Source organism: Lepisosteus oculatus, chromosome 2 (assembly GCF_040954835.1).
Source record: "Lepisosteus oculatus isolate fLepOcu1 chromosome 2, fLepOcu1.hap2, whole genome shotgun sequence".
In the NCBI taxonomy this organism is placed as follows: domain Eukaryota; kingdom Metazoa; phylum Chordata; class Actinopteri; order Semionotiformes; family Lepisosteidae; genus Lepisosteus; species Lepisosteus oculatus.
The window spans coordinates 42,606,176-42,617,535 of NC_090697.1; positions in this window are offsets into that span (position 1 = coordinate 42,606,176).

The window sequence follows — 11,360 nt, forward strand, 5'->3', positions numbered from 1 at the left end:
AAAGTAGCCCTATTATACTTAATATTAGTTACAAGTAACAAGACAAAACATATAAAACTGTCAAACATATAAACACTGCAGCTAAGTTAAAAATCATCATGTTTTAAATGGATATTCTAACCCTAACTGTTGCTCAGGGTGAATCATTGCCTCATGTTTACTGCTTGTGATCACCAAAAATGCTCAGTTCCCAGACTGGCCTAAAAGTAATCATTGGCAAAGTAGGAGAACTCACATCAGTGGAGAAAATGCCATTAAAATTTAATTTTATTGGCATTTATTGGTAATTACTACATTACTTCTTGGCTGGAGATAGGTTTATTATTTCAATTACATTTAGCCAATTATTCTTATTATGACAATGTTTTAGGATGGATTTGAACTGCAAGCTAAGTGACATTCTTGTCTTACATGTAAGTTTCATTTTTGACAGTGAAGACTATTTGTCCTGACTGAACCTTGCTGTGGAAGGAAAGTTTAATGGAGTGCAATAAAAAGACAGAATCATAGTGAAAAAACATGGAAGCAAAGCTTTGCCAGACTGGGCAACTCTCTTAATTTAACTATTACTATACTTCAATAGATGTTTTAACCCTAATCCCAACTCAGGATAAAACATTGCCTCATTTTTAACCGGAACAGCACGAAAAACTTAAAGCCCAAATTGTTTTTAAAACACTCATTTGCATAGTACAGTATAAAACAGCACATTACTGTGCAAATACAATTAAAATGGACTTTTTTAATGTTTTAAAATTACTTATTAAATTCCTAAATTAATTATTAAAAACATTAAAAGGCAATTAGTATGATAAGCCTCAGCAAGGGTTAGTGTGAGCATTTCCCTTTTATCCAGCAATTTATTATGTCTGTATTTGAAAATGGATTTGAACTGCAAGAAGAGTGATGTAACAGGAGCCAGTCCAGGCTCCCGCAAAGCGTAGTTCTGGACCTTATACAGATGGTATAATCAGGAAGTAAGTGGAGAAGGACATCAGGGGAGGAGACAAAGAGAATCAGGGTGGGTTGAGAGACAGGGGGCGTAACTATGGTGATCCAGTGCTTGGGGGGCGTGGTGCAGGCGAATGAGTCCAAAACATTCCAAATAGGGAAACCAGGGCACAGTCCAATATCCAAAACCGGGAGGTCCATCCAAGACGAAGACAAGAATAAAAACAGGGAACGGGGACATGAAACCAGGAACAAGGAAGTTAAAAATAGTGTGACGAGACCAGGTGGTCCGAGCCCCGGACTCAGCTTGGTCAGGATGCCATTCGGAAGCCTATGTCTTCAAGTCGCGGACATAGTGTGACTTGATAGTAGGTGGGCCTCCAGGCATCCATCTTTCAATGCAGAGACAGAAGTATTGAGAGCACCAGGCTTAAATAAGGAGGGACAAACAGAGGGCAGGTGCACATCAACTAAAATATGAAAGGGCCAGAGCACCCTTAAGAAGAGGGATTCTGATCGTGACAAGTGACATTTTTGCCTTGTGTTTAAATTTCATTATTCATAGTGAAGACAATTTATCTTAACTAAAACTTGCAGTGGACAGAAAGTACCAGGGGTCAATAAAATCAAAGATTTACCTGACAGGGCTACTTTATTAATTGAAACATTGTGTAACAAAGATAAAAACTAAAGTCATACTTATATTGATATTATAAACATAACCCTTGCTCATTCTTAACATACTATATGAAACAGTCACAAAGTGGGCTAACAACTTGTTTCAATGGTTTGAATACAGTATATATTGGACTTTTATCTGTGGTGTATATTGTTTGTCATTTAATTAATAATTTTGCCAATGAGTCCTTTTAGTCATGAGTAGGACTCAAGCTATTTTTGGTTTTCATAAGCAGTAAAAAACAGCTGTCTAACACTAAGCTAACATTTAGTATACAGTACAGTACATTAGAGCATTACTGGAGTTCTCATTTTTGTTTCATTAAATGACAAATTTTGAAAAAGTTGCTAATTTAGATTAGGTTTTGCTTTTGACTATTTAGTGCACTCCATTGTACTTTACAATACTGTTGTACCGTACTTACTTTTGTACCGCTGCATTCCCTAGTCAATACCAATAGGTTTCCATGTCCAAATCTAAAGATTGTCTAAGATGTCACTCTTCCTGTATTACTTATAACAATACCTAAAATGTAACCAGAACAAGGGTGAAAAACTATATTTAAATGAAACACTAACTCTATATGCAGCTGGGAAGCTTAACATACTACCTGAAAGTGAAACATACCCATTTAACTACATTTACACCTTGTTTCATTTACTTGAAATATTTGACTGTAAGCACATTAGAGAAGGTCCCCTTTAGAACAAGGAGATAGGTTGTAATTTACTTTGAGAAGAGATTTAGTTCTGGGTCACATAGACTCTTTTGCTGGTTAGGATTTCAGGTTTTAAGGTTAGAATTCTAGGTTTTTTGGATCTCCAGAACATAAGCCTCTGAGATGCCTTGTTTTGTAAATAGTGTACCATTTAATGTCATACATTGCGTAACATTTTGTGTAGTTTAGTTTTGTATTATTGCTATTGTTAATAAATATTATTTTGTTTTAACTTGCCTCGGATTTATTACTTTTTAGCCAGAGTAGCTCCAGAGAATATCATAACTACTGCTCAGGTGTGTTTATAACAATTGGATATATTTTTATGATGTATTTTAATTATTTTATTTCCAGCATCTCATCACCTGACACCACCCCCATTTTGTAGCAATATTTTCCATCTTGCACAAGACCCACTGCATTTTAAATAGACTTCACTTCCCAAAATGAAATCCACATTTCTGAAGAATGAGAAATACAGGTTTAGTGATATCTTATGTCTTACAGTAAGATATCACTAAACCTGTATTTCTCATTCTTCAGAAAATAGTCATAACCAGAATAAATAGCTAGATTGAAATTACATGATTCTATCGGATACCTCGATCTCCATCTGCCATATTGTTTCACCCTTCAAGCACTAAGTCTGACTGCAACCAGAGTTACAGTAGCATTTCATCTAGTTTAATAAATAAGTTCTGAAGATTTACAGGTATAGATTTAAAGTTTTGTGTAAAAAGAGGTTTACTTCCCTTTAGATAAGCTGAGGAGCCAAAAGCAATAAACACAGCAATCTAGAAAACAGCAGGACACAAACATTCTGAGTGCTTTCAGGCCTTGTTAAAACAACCACTTAAAAAGCAGTCAAGCTGAACTTTAGACAAGCTTGTTCTTAGAAAAATATACTACTGCAAAATGTAATTCACTGGAGTTTGAGAAATATAGAAGTATTACACGTTTCCATGCCTTCAGCAAGAGTACTGTATATATGTTGATTGGAGGTTTTGCTGTAACTGAAGTATACCGTAGAATCATAATTCTGTATATGATGATGTTCAATAGCTCTATTTAAGGAGTTTGGGGATAGAATGAAAGTCTACTTTGCAATGAAATAAATTATTTATTTCACAGGAGCTTTTCATGCATGCAATGTTGTTTAATTTCTTAACATTTATATATATACTGATATACTTATATGTACCTCCTCTTCCACACTCTCTGGCCCTCCCGTCTGCATGGAACAGGCTGAAAAGTGAGTCATCCGTGAAGAGGACCTGATGCCACTGCTGACAGATCCATCACAGCCTCTGTCTGGCCCAAACCAGTCAGGTGTGATGTCTAGGAGGTGAGAGCAGAGGGCCTCTGACAGGTGGCCTTGCTCTAAGTATTACATCCGCCGCTAATCGGAACCCTCCTCACAAATGGCCTTGTCCCAATTAGGCACCAGATGTAATCTCTGCAAGCACCGCCAGTCCATCCCTTCATCCAGTCTGAACACCTCACTTGTTAACACAACCTCTGCTTCCAGACCTACTTAAGCCTTTTGCTTTTCACAGAACAGCGCTCGGTATAGTTAGCTTCTCCGGAACTTCTTGCCTCACATTATTTACTTCCTCTTGCCTTTATTGGATACTCAAACCCGGATCTCCCCTTCTGACCTCATCTCACACTTTGGATTTGTCTGCCTCTCTCCTTTAGGATAACCTTTGGTATCGAACCCGGAATTTGCGCTTGACCACATCTCTGTCTAATGTTTTGGATTTGTCAGAAATCTCTCCTGCCTCGGTTCCCCTGCTATGCATAGGGTCCCTCTCTCCAACAACAACGAGGCTTGTTACACTAAGGCCAGCAGCATGGAGCCTCACTGTCCTGTCACTGATGTGGGCATTGTATCTGTCAGCAGTTTCAGCAGCAGTATGGGTGGCAGATCTGAAACGATCTCTCAGATGGACCAGTCTGATGTGTTGGTCCTGCTCTGGTGTGGTCTCTCGAGGGCGACCAGATCGTGGACGGTCATCTGTCCTGCCAGTCTGCTGAAACCTTCTCTGCAGCTGGGACACAGTGGAGTAGCTTAATCCATAGTGTCTGGCAACACTGGCAGATGACATGCCTGCCTGCAGTGTGCCAATGGCCCTCTCCCTTGCTTCTGGTGCATTATGGAATGCATAGAAAACTGACTAAGTTTGGACTTCTTTGAATTAAGGTTGGACCGCATTGGGTAAAAGTCCACCTAATGAGCTTTTGTGTGATCAGCAAGTTGCAATGCTTCACAGCACAAGCTGTATTGCTGGTCAGAGGGCTTAAAACAAATTGACAACTTTTTGTGAAAGTACATAAGCTATAACTATAGTATTCTCATTCCAGAAAATATTGTGTTTCTTTTTTCTTATATAATTTAATATTGATAACTCCTTTCTTCATGATTAGAGCATGGGATGTAGATTTATTGTCCTGTGTTTGGATAATTGAATATCATAAGTGGAAATCATTACATACTGTATCAACAATATTATTTTAATAATAGGCTGCTAATACATCAGAGCATTCCTTGTGGTCCAGTTTTCCTCTTAGAACAGTACTCAATTGCTTAGTCTGTTGCAGTTGTACTAATTTAGTCATATACTTTAGTATGCTCTAGAGGGCAGTTACTGTTACTTTGGGTCAATGGAATTGAAAACATTTTTATTAAGGAGCTGGGAGTAATTTCAGCTGCCGAGTTTGTTGCAGTTGGTATTTACCTCATGTATTAGTCTGGTTGATACCCAGGTAGTGGGCTGCTTGCAGTCTGTTGCAATGGAACCTAAGAATCCAGATTGAAATGAAAACCAGAAAACTATCCAATATCAGGAGTGAATATCTTCACTTTAGTGGCCTAATAGGGGGGATGTGGTGTCAAGTATTGCCAGGTGTCCATTTAATTCAAGCCCACAAATCATGTGGATATGATAAAAAAAGTATATGAGAAAAATCCTACTGGCAAATTCGTTCATTATACCTGTGAGGATCCTTTGGTATCCTTGACTTGCCCGCAGCTACAGATGTTGATCCGTGTAAGCTATCAGCATTTGCGCACAGTACTGCTGACGTCCTTTCCTTGTTGATTTTACATCCTGGTGTAGATGTCTCATTTTTGTATGCTTGGAACTTGTCTAGATGCAAACACCAGAAAATATAGAAAAAGTCTTGCAGTCTTGCCACAATTGCAAAGTTGGGTTAATATGAAGCCCTTCATCTTGTATTAATGTATTTAATTTCTTCTAGAAAGGTTTTGTTTCTTCAATGGTCTATTACAGACATTACCACCAGTAAAGCTGATAAACACTGAACAACTAGTAAGGGTAAAAATGGAAGAGCAAAAAAGAAAAAAGCTGCAGCACCCTGCATTATTGCAGTGTGTTTGGAAACAAAGTTTGGCCATGGTCGGGAGAATGCACACCCTAAGAATTAAGAAACATTGTACAACAATGTCACAAAATGCAACAAGTTACAGTAAGTTCAACTTGGTGAATCTCCTGAACATTACTAAGGTCTCCCTCACTTCTATACCCTTTCCTACTGATAACAAATGTTTACCTTTATTTTAGCTCTGTTGTGTATCATAAACTATAAGAAAACGTGTTTTTTTAATAAATTGTTTTTCTAACCTTTTAAAAAAACATGATTCAGCCATTCTGTTGTATTTCCACTGTTCTTTGGCAGAGATTTGTTTGATTAGATGTCAGTTGTCCATGGGTGTCATATGATGGAAATCTGAATGATGATTCTGTCCCACTGAAGAAACAAGTGATATAGCAGAATCAAAGTCAAAATTACCAATATTTCAGACAGTCTTAAGAAACTATATTGAAGCTGCTTCAACTTGGACCATATTCCAGATCAGCTATGTATCATTTTTAATCTGCTTTTTTCAGTCATTAAATAATAATCTTTTATTCCCATCCCAAAAATGCCAATTCAAGCAATATTAACAACTCCAGGCCAGTGACTCCAACTTCTCCCAATATGAAAAGTGTGAAACAACATGTTAACCACACACAGTACCTTCCTTACTCACCCCCTGCAGTTTGTATACAGGGAAAGAAGGGGAGTACAGTAGATGATGTTATAGAATTCATTAAAAAATGTATTAACATCTTGACAAAGACATCTGTTACTTTTCCTCTGCTTTTAATACAATCCAAGTCTTCTTTCTTAAACAAAAAAACACAAAAAAATCAGATTAGATTGGTTATATAGTATGGGTTCTAGGTTTCTTAATGAACTAGTGGAAAGATTAGCTGATGTGCTGTACTTCTGTTGGTTCACCACAGGACTGTTCCCCTTATTGTGCATTGTGTACACTGACTATTGTAAGACATCAGTGCACCAGAACTGATCATACACACATTTTAAACGATTTTGCAGAATGTTGCAATGTGTTCTATTTGGAGTTAAAGATTTTTTAAGCAAAACAACTAATCATCAATTTCTGAAAAAATGAGTGGCCCCTCCAATCCATTGAAATAAATGGCCCCACCATTCAGGTTGTATTTGTATTTGAGACTCCTCATAATACAAAATGGTGCAAATGTTGTAAGACCTTTTATTTAAAAAAGTGTGCTACACTCCTTTGAAGGAATACACACAGCAACACAACTTTGGGTCTACCCCACAAAAAAGACTACAAATCTACTTTAATTCTCTAACTCTTTTTATACAGTACAGCCTATTGTAGTGACTGGTTGGTTTGTTTTAGGCTCAGGTCCCTTTCTTTGAAACTGATCACTCTTTCTTTTAACCTCATTAGAGCAAACCAATTACTGTTTTGTTTGATGATTGATCCCGAGTTGCAGATGGTAGCGAAGCTAAAATATTCCAGTAACTATTCCAATAAGTGTTCCACAACATAATTAAATACCTGAATATGTGCCAATAAATACAGTTTATATTATATATACCCCTCTCTTCAACCGTCCACTGTGAATATCCACTATTCCCCTCTGGGAGATGCCTCTATGGCCCAAGGTGGAACAGAAATAGACGAAGAAAACGATTAATTCCCTTTTATGTAATGTAAAAGTATTTTGTTTTATCTCCTGAAATATTGTTGTTTTTGACTCTGTTTCTGATGTTTGTATTGTTGTGTTGGATTCTATTGTAAAACAAATTTCCTCTGTGGCATAATAAAACTTAAGTATTTCCTTCAACCTTCAGTTTTCCAATTAACCAGTAGATGGCAGAAAATAGCTACTAGTCCTTCAGATAAGTTGTTTACTAAAGATTCATAAAACGTGACATACAGTAAGGTGCATTTTAACACCATCCTGAAAATGAATTTTCTAACTTTAAGATGAAATGGAACTAAATAAGGTGAATGCCCCCTTACTAAGGAAGTGCTATGTGTCTTGTAGTTTTAGGTACAGAAGATAAGCTACATCTGTGAGAAATTCAATACATACGACACCGACTGTAAAGGAAGAAGCAGAAATTGACATAGTGTAAGACAAAGTGTTTATAAGCCATAGTGTTTTTGGAAAATTAATGTTGTAAAACAAATTTACAAGCAATAACTTTAATTTTGATTTTATTAGAAATCTGTTACATGAAATGCATGAAATACATTATTCATAAAATGTATGATGTTGTACCATACATTAAGAGAAAATTTGCAATCACTTTTTTCCAAAACACATAATGAAAATCATTAAATAAATTATTTTGCCTCAGATAATATTTCACAGTGCTTTGAAATGTCAGCTCATGGCAAGTATTCACAGGATTAAAGCAGGCAGGAAACCTACTGTATGAATTAAAGATTCAGAACACAAAACCAGTAACTTTTTCAGTTCTTATTCAGTGATTTCTTCCTCTGACAAAAGCCATAAGGTTTGCTTGGCCATGAAATTTCAGTTGTTAACTGAACTTTATTTTTTTTCTCCTCTCATCTTGTGCTTTAAGGCATCTTTTGGAAAAATGAAGAAGGATCACAGCTTATTATAGCTGCCTTCCTTCAATGCTATATGTTTCAAGGCAACCCTTATGGTAAGAAATTTAGTACAGTGTGTAGATCATTACCCACATTAATGCTGGACTCCCAAACTATCTGAATATATTTGGCGTATTGAGTATATGCTAATAAACCCATCATTATAATTTTCTGGGCATGTCTGTAAACAAAGCTTAAAGAAGCATCTCATCCTGATTGATGGATTACTTAAATATGATGCTCAAACTGACATCATAAGGGCTAAGATAAGTTACAGTAGATGTCACTGTATGTAACAATGTAACAGAAAATATTCTGTTAAGAGAAAAATACATTGATGGCATAGGTTTTCAGATCTGTGAACTTAATATTTGGTGGAAGCACCTTTGACAGAAATTATAAACACACGTCTTTTGGGGGATCTATCTTATCTCTAACTTTGCACACTGCCTTCGTGCAATTTCTTTTCATTCTTCTTGGCACAGTTTCTTAAGCTCTGTCAAGTTTCTTGGGGATTGCTTTCAGACAGTAGTTAAAGTCTCTCAATAGGATTTAAGTCAGGACTTTGACTGGGCCATTCAAGGACAAGGATTCTTATTTTTAAGCCACTCCAGTGTAGCTTTGACCTTGTGCATTGGATCATTTACCTGATGAAAGGTGAATATTTGTCCAAGTTTTTGGTCTGAAACAAATTTCCCATTAAGTTTTGGCAGGACTTTGTTCAATCTATATTCCCATCAGTCTGAAAAAGTTTCCTAGCCCCTGCTGATTTAGAGGCAGAATCATAACTAGGGATAGTGTTGACTGAGTGATGCGCTATGTTGGGTTTGCATCAGATGTAGTACTTTGCATTTACCACAAAGTTTCAATTTTTTCTTTGACCACAAAACCTTTTGTCACTTATTTGTTGTATAATTATGGTGCTTTGTTGGAGATATTTCATTCAGTTCCATACAAGTTTTCTTTCTGGAGTGACCAGGATATTGTTGTCCCATGGACACTTTTTCTAATCTCAGCCATTGAACTCTTTAATATTCAAAGTCCTCTTTGGCTTCACTGTGTAATCCTTAACCATCATGCTTAGTTACGAGAGACTAATATAGACCGCATTTGGATGCTTTCCACTTCTTAATCAACTTCACCATGCTCAATGAGATACTAAGAGTCTCTGAATACTTTTGCAATCACGACTTTCCCATTTTTTGTTCATTACATATTAACATCTTTTTTGTGTTTTGCTTTGGATGTGTGGAGAATAATTTGTATATAACAAATACTATTTCAAACTGTAATGACTGATGATTGCAGGTTTTAAAGCAACTCTGCAAGTGTTTGAACACTTATGCAAGACACTGTACCGTATATTAAAAAAGAATTATTAATTAAGAAGGAAAAGGATGAAACAGTCTTCTCTGGGAGATGACTACCTCGTAGATCTAGAATCCAGAAGCAAAAAACCTTCCTTAAAGCAAAAAACAAGTGACATGGTGGCACTGTTCGGATTATGGTGAGGTGTGTACCAGCATCATCACATTTCGTCACCCTTCATATGAGTGGTCATGACATTTTTTCAGGTATTACCCCTGTCTTGAGTCTCTGCTGGAAGAGTTTTGTTAATAGTCTATGAATAAGAGATGTGGCTCCTTTAAGTACGATTGGTATATTCACATCAGGCCCTGGCGATTCACCTTATAAAAGGTAAGCTTTTATTTGTCCTAGGATATGAAGGCACAATGTAACCTGAACACATTTACAACATTTAATTGTTCATTTTTTAAATTGTTAGGAGAAATTCAAGAGGAGGAAGACACATTGTATTGTATTGAAAATTTAGCTTTGCTTGATGCATTTAATAAAAAGTCCAACACTATATCCAGTAATTTATGAAAGTGAATCAAATTTCTTTCAACTTCATTAAAAGAAAACATACTTTAGCAGTATTTCTAAACAACGATACTGTTTGTTTCATCTAACTTGTATAGATCAAGTCCCAGAGATGTCTTAGTTCTGATGTTCTGACACAAACATTTTCTTTAAAAATCGTACAGATTTTTCCTAGTACTGCAGAACTCTTAACTATCGCAAGAAGGTGGCAGAAAGGTGCAAAATCTCACACATAGCAGTAAGGTAGCTGCTGTTAATGCTTCAGCCCAAGACTTTTCAACTTTTGCTTTGGAATTTGACTTGTACCTTATTTTCTAAAAATGGTAAAAATTCTGCTTTCACATCTAGTTTTTTTAATTTTTGCAATTTACTACTATGAATTAATGCTGTGTCCTTGAGATTGTACACCTTACCTTTGGACTATATATAAGCTTGCTTTCCAATATTTTTTAAAGAAATGTTTCCCCTCTGTCAGCTCTTGGAAGTGCTACAGCATATTTACAATATTTAATTTATAGTAAGAAAGTAGACATCATCATTAAGTCAGATATTATATACAGAGGCATTAAAAATGCAGCAAATGAATATTAGCATCAGTAGCATTTGCTGAGTTTTAATGCCTTTACTGTATGATTTAATGTTGTGTGCAGAAATGTACCTTTTTTCCATATTGATCTAAATATAGATTCTTATAGATTTCCTTTCAAATTTTTGTGCACGTCTATGCAAGTAGTAAGTGATTTAAAGAAGCACAGTTTGTTTTTTGGAGATATAACAAGAAAAACAGTAAACATTTACAATTAATTGGGTATTTAAACATTGCATTATATTCTAAGTTTCAAAGCTACATGTGGGTTTCAAAACCCTTTTGAAACATTGGACTATTTTTTACACTCACATATATAAAGAAAACCTACTGTATCTACACAGGAACATGACAAGATTATCAAATTAGTCAACAATTCTAATGTGTTTTTTATTAAATGTAAAAATGTCAAATGTTTATTGATTGCAGTACTTGTGTATCATGTTTTTATGATTATTTTTAACTACCTTCTAACCAATAGATTTGCTTTTTCCACCAAACATAGCGGCATTCAGTCAGGTAATTTAATTTGGATATTTTCTGTGTAATATTTTGAAGACCATAGGCTTTCATCTTG